This window comes from Rhinoderma darwinii, unplaced genomic scaffold, assembly GCF_050947455.1.
Source record: "Rhinoderma darwinii isolate aRhiDar2 unplaced genomic scaffold, aRhiDar2.hap1 Scaffold_131, whole genome shotgun sequence".
NCBI lineage: Eukaryota > Metazoa > Chordata > Amphibia > Anura > Rhinodermatidae > Rhinoderma > Rhinoderma darwinii.
The window spans coordinates 318,431-328,594 of NW_027461963.1; positions in this window are offsets into that span (position 1 = coordinate 318,431).

Here is a 10,164-nt window from a genome sequence, read left to right on the forward strand (position 1 = left end):
AGTCTGGCAGCTAGTAACTATTTTCCCAAAGCAAAGGAGCTGAAGAGCCCTTTCCAAAAGCTTATGGACTGTTATTGTTGTCCCATGCTTTTTAGAGGGAAGTGTTATGCTCTAAAAATAGTTCCTCCACCCCCCCCCCTTCCCTGCATGTGGCATGGCCGGAAGTTCCCGGCTTGCAGTAAAGTGGTCCAGGGATGTGGGACAGCGCTGGTGTAGAGGAAGGAGGAGTCAGTCCTTGTACTGCACCCTCATCTAACAGGTCCATGAGGCAGGGTTCTGCTCTACCCCAGAGGAAGCAGTAGGGGCATGGATGGCTCGAGGTGTGGTGGGAGGAGCAGTCCTGTGATTATAATGTACAGGCAGACTATGGAGGGCAGTCGGTAGCATCAGTGGTGAGACAGGTGTAGACTCCAAAAGGAGTTTATTGCCCCCTCCTTGCTGCTGGTGGGAGAGACCGTTGTCATAGGATACGGACGAAGACTGCCTCCTATTGCATCATTGGGATCTGCAGCTGATCACGGTCAAGAGACTCGTCGTCCAGCTGCTGGAACAATCTTGGAGGCACCCTTGGGTGATGCCAGGATTCCTGTGAGTGGTGAGTCACCTTCATGTTTGGCTGCGTACTCAAGCACAAATGTGTTGACGGATGAGGATTTGTTCTCTGTTTTAAAGGACAACTTGGGCTTGTTTGGGTGGCAAAGGGTGGAGTATAAGCTATGCCAGTAAAGCCAGTACGTTAATACCCCGCCTGACTAGATGGTTTGTACAGATTAACCTTTTGTGGCTTATTATTCTGTGGTGTGGCTCCTCTGGGAATTTACCTGTCCACCAATATAGGGGACAAGATCCACAGACGAGAATTTGTGATATTTGGTTTCAGTGGATCATGTAATGGTGGAGAAAGAGAGAGGGTCTGAGAAAAATTCCAAAGTGGTAAAGACCTGTACGATGTAACCTGTCATTTAAAACGAGATTACGCTTGCCTTGCTGTAAATATCACAGAGACGCTACATAAGGGTCAGGATTGTGAAAATAAAAAAAGTTGTGATAAAAAAAGAATTAATGTTCCATTATTAGTGAAAGAATCTATGAAATTATCGGCAGAATTTAATATGGTCCAATAATTAATAATACCTGTCAATGCTCACGGCTTTTACAGATGACACCTAACTGTCCGTACCAACGGGTCCCTCCCCCATCACATTCCTTTTTAATGAAATGGCGGTTTAGTATACAAAGATTTTTTTCAACACCAATTACCTTTAAAAACCAGTATATAATTCCCTTTTTTCCAGTTCATGTATTGTCTTAAACTGTTTAAATGATGTATTTTTTAGCGTCTATTTATGTTTTAATATCTCGATGTGAGTATTGCAGAGGTTCATATCCGACAGCCTAATAAACAAAAATAAGCATTAATACTCTATCCACTACTCAAGGATAACATTGGATCATTGTTATCCCTCATCCTATCATTGATAACTATCTATCAAACAATGCTGTAAGTACACAACTTACTATTAGAGCAGTGATGTTCTATCACCGGCTCTCTGTTTCAGCACCACTTTTGATGGACAGCTCCACTGTGCTGGATAGCTTTTATTTATAGACTGCCGATGTTCCTAAGGCGTCTCCTTAGTTCAACACTACTCTGCTGGACAGCACCACCTTGCGGTGACAGAACTAATTTTCACCTGTTGGCAACGGATATAAACCTCGTTCTGACAAATAGTTGTTAGCATTAAAGCCATGAGGAAGAACGTGGTATACATCTGAAACGCGTAGGCACTTTACCTACATTTTCACCCTTGCATTCGGGAATGATCTTGTTTTAACCATCCAAATAAAATTGGAACTACGTTCTGTTTTAAACTTGACTGCGCTGGACCATCTACTTTTGCCCATTTTTCTTCTGTCTAAAACTTGCATCAAGGTGAGCTGGAGGATCCCTCCCACTGTTTGTTTGTATAGCTATACGGCTGCATCCATCCGTGCACACCTACTGCCCGTTATATAGGGTTCACAATACAAAAGCACAATTGTATTTTGACCATATCCCGAATGTTAAAGAGTTCTATAACATACTAATATACTCACAGAGTTATTAAAGTACAACAATTTTTCTTTATATATATATTTTTTCTTCTGGCTTTAAAATACAAATTTTTAAAACTTAACTGGAATTTCGGTTATATATATATATACAGTGAAGGAAATAAGTATTTGATCCCTTGCTGATTTTGTAAGTTTGCCCACTGTCAAAGACATGAACAGTCTAGAATTTTTAGGCTAGGTTAATTTTACCAGTAAGAGATAGATTATATAAAAAAAAACAGAAAATCTCATTGTCAAAATTATATATATTTATTTGCATTGTGCACAGAGAAATAAGTATTTGATCCCTTTCGCAAACAAGACTTAATACTTGGTGGCAAAACCCTTGTTGGCAAGCAAAGCAGTCAGACGCTTTTTGTAGTTGATGATGAGGTTTGCACACATGTTAGATGGAATTTTGGCCGACTCCTCTTTGCAGATCATCTGTAAGTCATTAAGATTTCGAGGCTGTCGCTTGGCAACTCGGATCTTCAGCTCCCTCCATAAGTTTTTGATGGGATTAAAGTCTGGAGACTGGCTAGGCCACTCCATGACCTTAATGTGCTTCTTTTTGAGCCATTCCTTTGTTGCCTTGGCTGTATGTTTCGGGTCATTGTCGTGCTGGAAGACCCAGCCACGAGCCATTTTTAATGTCCTGGTGGAGGGAAGGAGGTTGTGACTCAGGATTTGACGGTACATGGCTCCATCCATTCTCCCATTGATGCGGTGAAGTAGTCCTGTGCCCTTAACAGAGAAACATCCCCAAAACATAATGTTTCCACCTCCATGCTTGACAGTGGGGACGGTGTTCTTTGGGTCATAGGCAGCATTTCTCTTCCTCCAAACACGGCGAGTTGAGTTAATGCCAAAGAGCTCAATTTTAGTCTCATCTGACCACAGCACCTTCTCCCAATCACTCTCAGAATCATCCAGATGTTCATTTGCAAACTTCAGACGGGCCTGTACATGTGCCTTCTTGAGCAGGGGGACCTTGCGGGCACTGCAGGATTTTAATCCATTACGGCGTAATGTGTTACCAATGGTTTTCTTGGTGACTGTGGTCCCAGCTGCCTTGAGATCATTAACAACTTCCCCCGGTGTAGTTTTCGGCTGAGCTCTCACCTTCCTCAGGATCAAGGATACCCCACGAGGTGAGATTTTGCATGTTGCCCCAGATCGATGTCGATTGAAAGTCATTTTGAATGTCTTCCATTTTCTTACTATTGCACCAACAGTTGTCTCCTTCTCACCCAGCGTCTTATTTATGGTTTTGTAGCCCATTCCAGCCTTGTGCAGGTCTATGATCTTGTCCCTGACATCCTTAGAAAGCTCTTTGGTCTTGCCCATGTTGTAGAGGTTAGAGTCAGACTGTTTAATTGAGTCTGTGGACAGGAGTCTTTTATACAGGTGACCATTTAAGACAGCTGTTTTAATGCAGGCACCAAGTTGATTTGGAGCATGTAACTGGTCTGGAGAAGGCTGAACTCTTAATGGTTGGTAGGGGATCAAATACTTATTTCTCTGTGCACAATGCAAATAAATATATCTAATTTTGACAATGTGATTTTCTGTTTTTTTAAAAAAATATAATCTATCTCTCACTGATAAAATTAACCTAGCCTAAAAATTCTAGACTGTTCATGTCTTTGACAGTGGGCAAACTTACAATATCAGCAAGGGATCAAATACTTATTTCCTTCACTGTATATATATATATACAACAAGTAATAACCATGTCTCAAGATACACGATGTTCCAGAGTGGAAATGGCCGCCCAAGTGTTTGGCAATTATGATACTCCAGAAGGAGGTGATTGTGCATTACAGGAAATGTTCCATGATCTAGAGAAACTATCAGTACAGGAGGCTAAGATATGGTGGGACCTGACGACTTTACGTAATTATATTACAAAACAAATGATCCCAAGGGGTCTACGTTTAAGAAAAAGTTCTACTTTTACCTACTCTGAAGAATTCAGCACACACTGGAATTTTATATTAACAGAATGTTCTATAAAACTAATGGAACTAATTACCAGACAAGAGGAGGCCAAATTGACAGAAATTGGAAACTGACATTTCCGCTCTAAAAGAACAAATTAATGCTTCCTCCAGCTCACCCGACTTTACTATACTGGAACAACGTACTTCTCTACACTTGGAAAAATTAAATAAATCCATAGCTGAAACTGAGAAAAATAAATTCCAACGAGACCTCAGGGACTATGCAAACAAGGAGGTGTATGATTGGAATAAAAGAGACAAAGTACACAACAAAATCAGACCCATCTTAAAAAATCGCAGACAAGAGAGAAGATCCGGCAGCAGTCTGAACAGAGTCAGTTTTAGCTCCTCTGAACCTGATTCAATCGAAGGAATAAATGAAGCCTCAGATAGTGATAACTCTAGGATCCTATATTCCCAAGGATACCAATCAGTCAGCAAGTCAAGGAAGTAAAAAAACGGGGAAGGAGAGGCGGTAGGAAACATCACCCAAACAGACCAGGAACAAAACCGCCGCCTACGGAACCGCAGGAACCCACACCCAGCATTAATGTGATCAACCTTTCCTCATCCGAACTAACTCCACACAAGTCAAGGTTCTTTCGTTGGGCCTCAATTTTGCCCCTAATCGTACGTTCAATACTTTCAACACACTTCTGGACATTAATCTATTTGTAAGGAATTTAACAGTAAAGAGGCATTTCTACAACACGCTCCCAAATGACAACAGACTCCGAAGATTATAATCTCAAAGAACACAATACAAATATCCACGACCATAGATTACTATCGTTTGAGCAACATAGGGCAATCCAATGCTTAGAGAGTCTGAAACCAGAACTTCCTACAAGAAATATTCATTTTTCCCCGGACTTTGTCACAAAAAATCCAAGCTTCCATCCTCTGGCATCCAGGATAGACTCTATGGACAGATTTCAATGGGCAATTGAAAAGGATCTCCAGCAACTATCCAAAAATTCGTAGTGTTGTAATAAGAATTTTAATATCTCTAAAGAGCTGAATATGGCAAAAAAATTGTTAAAAAATAATAAGGATATCATTATTAAGATGTCGGGAAAAGGGGGCAGTATCACTGTGTTAGATAGGGAAATGTATAAGACCCAAATTTTGAAACTCATAGCAGATACAGACACATATAAAAAACTAACGTGCAATCCAACATCTATGTTCCAAAAAAAGCTCAACAAACTGATAAACGATGGTTTAGGTAGTGGCGTATTAACAAGTAAGCAAGCAGAATATATTATGGTCCAATGTCCCTCAATTCCAATCATGCACGCATTGTCCAAGACACATAAAGGCATAAACCCCCCACCTATGCGCCCCATAGTGTCAGGGATAGGATCATTCAGAGAAAAACGATCTGAATGGCTAGACTCCTTGTTACAACCCCTTGCATTAAGAACCCCAGGCCATTTACGTGACACCAGAGATGTTTTATGCTCATTTCACAAAAAAAGATGGGAAAATAAATTTGCATGGCTGAGCTGTGATGTGACCTCACTTTATACCAGCATTCCACACGAAATAGCCCATAGGGCACTAGAATATCATCTTTTTAAACACAGCACTTACAGCTATGAGCTACAATCATATATACTTGAGGTCCTTGTCTTCCTGATGACACACAATTTCTTCCAGTTCGATGGGTTGTTTTACCTACAACTTAAGTGAGTATCAATGGGAGCTAAATTCTCCCCTTCTCTGGAAAATCTTGTGATGGCGTTGTGGGAGGAACTTTTCATTTTTTCTAGTGATAATCCTTTTGGCAGATCTATTAACTGGTATGCAAGGTATATAGATGACCTGCTATTTATATGGGAAGGCAATATGTCAGATATCCCAAATTTCATCAATTATCTTAATAACCAACTCAACTTGAAATTTACCTATTCTTCACAAAAAGATACTATCCAGTTTCTGGACCTAGAACTCAAAGGACATGCAGGGGAAATAATCAACACTAAAACATATCGTAAGCCGATTTCAGGGAACACTATCTTGCATGCAACAAGCGGTCACCCTAGACAAACCATCTCATCAATCCCAGTGGGAGAAATGTACAGAGCAAAAAGAAATTGTAGTAATGACCCCAATTACCGGGTGGAACAACAGCAAATTTGTAGGAGACTACGCAAAAGAGGGTATGCAGAATGGACCCTCAAAAGAGCAACCTCCATTGTAGAAAAAAAGCCCCGAGATCTACTTCTAGAGGCAAAACCTAATAATAAAAATACTGGTCTAAACGTACCTACTTTGGTGTTACAACACAGTAGTCAGTTTAATGAAATCAAGAAAATCGTCCATAAAAATTTAGCCATTCTAATGGAAGACGAGGCCCTGTCAGATATTTTGAAAGATGGTTGCCGTGTTGTATCCAGAAAAGCTCCTTCCTTAGGTGACCTGTTGTCTCTTTCTATATTTTCCTCAAACATTCCCAAACTGACATGGCTTCAATATACGGGTTTCTTTAAATGCGGCTCGCATCCATGTAAAATCTGTTCATATGCTAAGCCTACTAAGAACTTCAGAGATTCAGATAACAATACAAATTTTTCAATTCAAACTTACATTAATTGCAACAGTGAGGCAGTGATATACATTGTGGAGTGCATCAAATGCAATCTAATGTATGTAGGTTGCACCAGCCGAAAATTTAAAGCTAGGATACTAGAACATTTGGGCTATATAAGAAATCCTAACCTCACCAATATCTCCAATGTTGCAAAACTTTTCATAACCTTCCATAATAGATCAATTATAAGTCTGAGATGTTATGCCATAGAAAAAGTCAAAACTCCAAACAGAGGGGGGAACATCAAACATAAAATCTTATCACGAGAAGCATACTGGATATTTACACTAAAAACCAGGTTTCCTAAAGGTCTGAACATAAAAAAAGAATTAATGTTCCATTATTAGTAAAAGAATCTATGAAATTATCGGCAGAATTTAATATGGTCTAATAATTAATAATACCTGTCAATGTTCACGGCTTTTACAGATGACACCTAACTGTCCATACCAACGGGTCCCTCCCCCATCACATTCCTTGTTAATCAAATGGCGGTTTAGTATACAAAGATTTTTTTCAACACCAATTATCCTTAACCCCTTCAGGACTGAGCCTGTTTTGGCCTTCAGGACGAAGCCGATTTTTCAAATCTGACATGTGTCCCTTTATGTGGTAATAACTCCAGAATGCTTTTGCCTATCCAAGTGATTCTGAGATTGTTTTCTCGTGACATATTGTACTTTATGTTAGGGAAAAAATTTGGTCGATAAATTTAATATTTATTTGTAAAAAACACCAAGATTTGAAGAAAATTAGCATTTTTCTAAATTTAAATGTATCTGCTTGTAAAACAGATAGTAATACCACACAAAATAGTCACTGGTTAACATTTCCCATATGTCTACTTTAGTTTGGCATCATTTTTTGAACATTCTTTTATTTTTCTAGGACATTACAAGACTTAAAACTTTAGCAGCGATTTCTCATATTTTCAAGAAAATTTCAAAAGGCAATTTTTACAAGGACCAGTTCAGTTCTGAAGTGGCTTTGAGGGCCTTATATATTAGGCAGTCCCCATAAATCACCCCATTTTGAAAACTGCACCCCTCAAAGTACTCAAAACAGCATTCAGAAAGTGTTTTAACCCTTTAGGCGTTTCACAGGAATTAAAGCAAAGTAGAGGTGAAAGTTACAAATTTCATTTTTTTTTTACAAAATTCATTTGTTTTTTTTAAAATCAGATAATTTTTTTATTGAAGTTTCAAAATTATATAGTACAAAACATACTAAACAAACCCTATCCAAAACCCTCCCCCCAGGCACCGTCACAAAATTCCAAATTAGATAGTATATGAAATAGAAATTGTACCAAATATCGAATACATTATTCACGAAATACAAGGTACATGGGACAGATCATTTTCCAAATGTCAAGTAGCTTAATCATGTACAAGCATGTATAATACAAAACAGATATAATATATGGCAGATATTTAATCCTCTCTATTTCCCCCCTTCTCCTTATCCCACATCTATATACATAACCCCAATACCGTGTAAAGGCTGGCAGTCATACAGAGTCCCTGAATAAATTTTATAATACAGATTCCATTACCCCTACCCATGGTCCCCATATGGATTCAAATTTTTTAAGCGTTTTGCGCTTTACATAGACAACCTTTTCCAATACAATCATTTTATTCACTTTTGCAATGAATTCGCTCATAGTCGGCGGGGCGCCTTGTATCCAATGTAGGGCAATTAGTTTTCTAGATATATATAGCAACCTTACAATAGCCAACCACTCCAAAGTAGAGGTTGGGGTGTCCATAATACATCCCAAAACGCATTCCATAGGAGTCCCTTGCAACACAGGTCCATAGGCCTCCTCAATCACCTTTAGTACATCCATCCAGTACGTGGTTAACTGTGGACAGGACCACAACATATGCATATGGTCAGCCCCCTCTTCCGCGCATCTGGGGCATTTCAAGTCACTCCTTACCCCAATATGAAAAAGAAATTTAGGAGTCCTGTATACTCTATGGATAATATATAATTGAGAAAGGCGCCCAGCCTCACTAAGAGAAGTATTCAGAACTGCTTTCATAATATCTATCCATTGTTCTTCAGAGATGGGACCCATATCTCTTTCCCATTTTTTCGAAGCCATCAGGGGGTATTTATCAAAAAATTTACTGATCAACAACTGATAAATATGTGAAATAACCCCCGATGTAACACTCCCGGTATGTAAAACAGACAACACCCCATATTGCCAAATCCACCGCCTTCTTCTGGGCATCAAAAGCATGTCTTATCTGTAAGTATTGATAGAGGGAATTTCGAGATAATTCAAACTCCTCTTGGATCTATTGATAAGTTTTAAATACATCCTCCTGGAGCAACTGTGAGACATAAAGGATGCCTCTTGCTTTCCAACCCTCAAATCCTTGAAGAGAGAAGAATTCCGGAAGTGCCTTATTCCCCCATAAAGGTGTAAAAATTGTGCAAACCCCCATATCTCTAATAGCTCGGACTTTATCCCATACTTTACGCATTAGTGTATATGTGGGCGTATTCCTGCCCGCCAACATAGAGTGACCTGCCTCCAATACTGAGAATAAAACAGATGGTCCAAACTGTGCCTGTAGAATCGATCCATTGGATCCCTTTGATATAATTTCCCCCCACCCCTTAAAGTGCTGACATTGGGATGCAAGAAAATATATCCAAGGGTTGGGTAGGGCCAGACCGCCGTCATGCTTTGCGCGCTGTAGAATTTCTAATCTAATTCTTGAGCGACCCTTCCGCCATATTAGGTCCCTAAAAAGTGCATTAATGTAATAAAAATTGCGTAATGAGATCCATACAGGGGAGTTATGTAAAATATACAATAATTGTGGCATTAGGATCATCTTAATAAGACTGACCCTACCCACAACTGTCAGATATAATTTACACCAAGCCATTATTTTCATTTTAAATTTGACCAGAAGGGGTTGCAAATTGAGAGCAACATATTCAGAAGGGGAGGTCGAGATCTTGATCCCTAAATATTTAAGATGTTTAACGCATCCTACAGGTACCCCATGCACCCCTGGTATAGAACACTTTGAATCCACAGGGAGCAGATGGGATTTATCCCAATTTATTTTAAACCCAGACAATGCCCCAAATTTCTCAATTAGGGATATTGTTTCTGCCAGAGAGCCACCCATATCCCCCAAGTATAGAAGCATATCATCTGCATAAAGCGCTACCTTTTCTTGCACCGAGCCATACAAGAAGCCCTTAATATCATCAGACAGACGTATGCGCGCTGCCAAGGGCTCTACTGCCACGGCAAACAGGAGGGGCGATAATGGGCATCCCTGTCTAGTCCCTCTTTCAAGAGCAAACCGGGGAGACAATCCTCCATTTGCCTGTATTCTGGCTGTAGGGCAAGAATACAGGACCTTAATCCATGCTATAAAAGATGGTCCAAAACCCATAGCCTCCAAGGTGCACCAAAGATATTGCCATTCCACA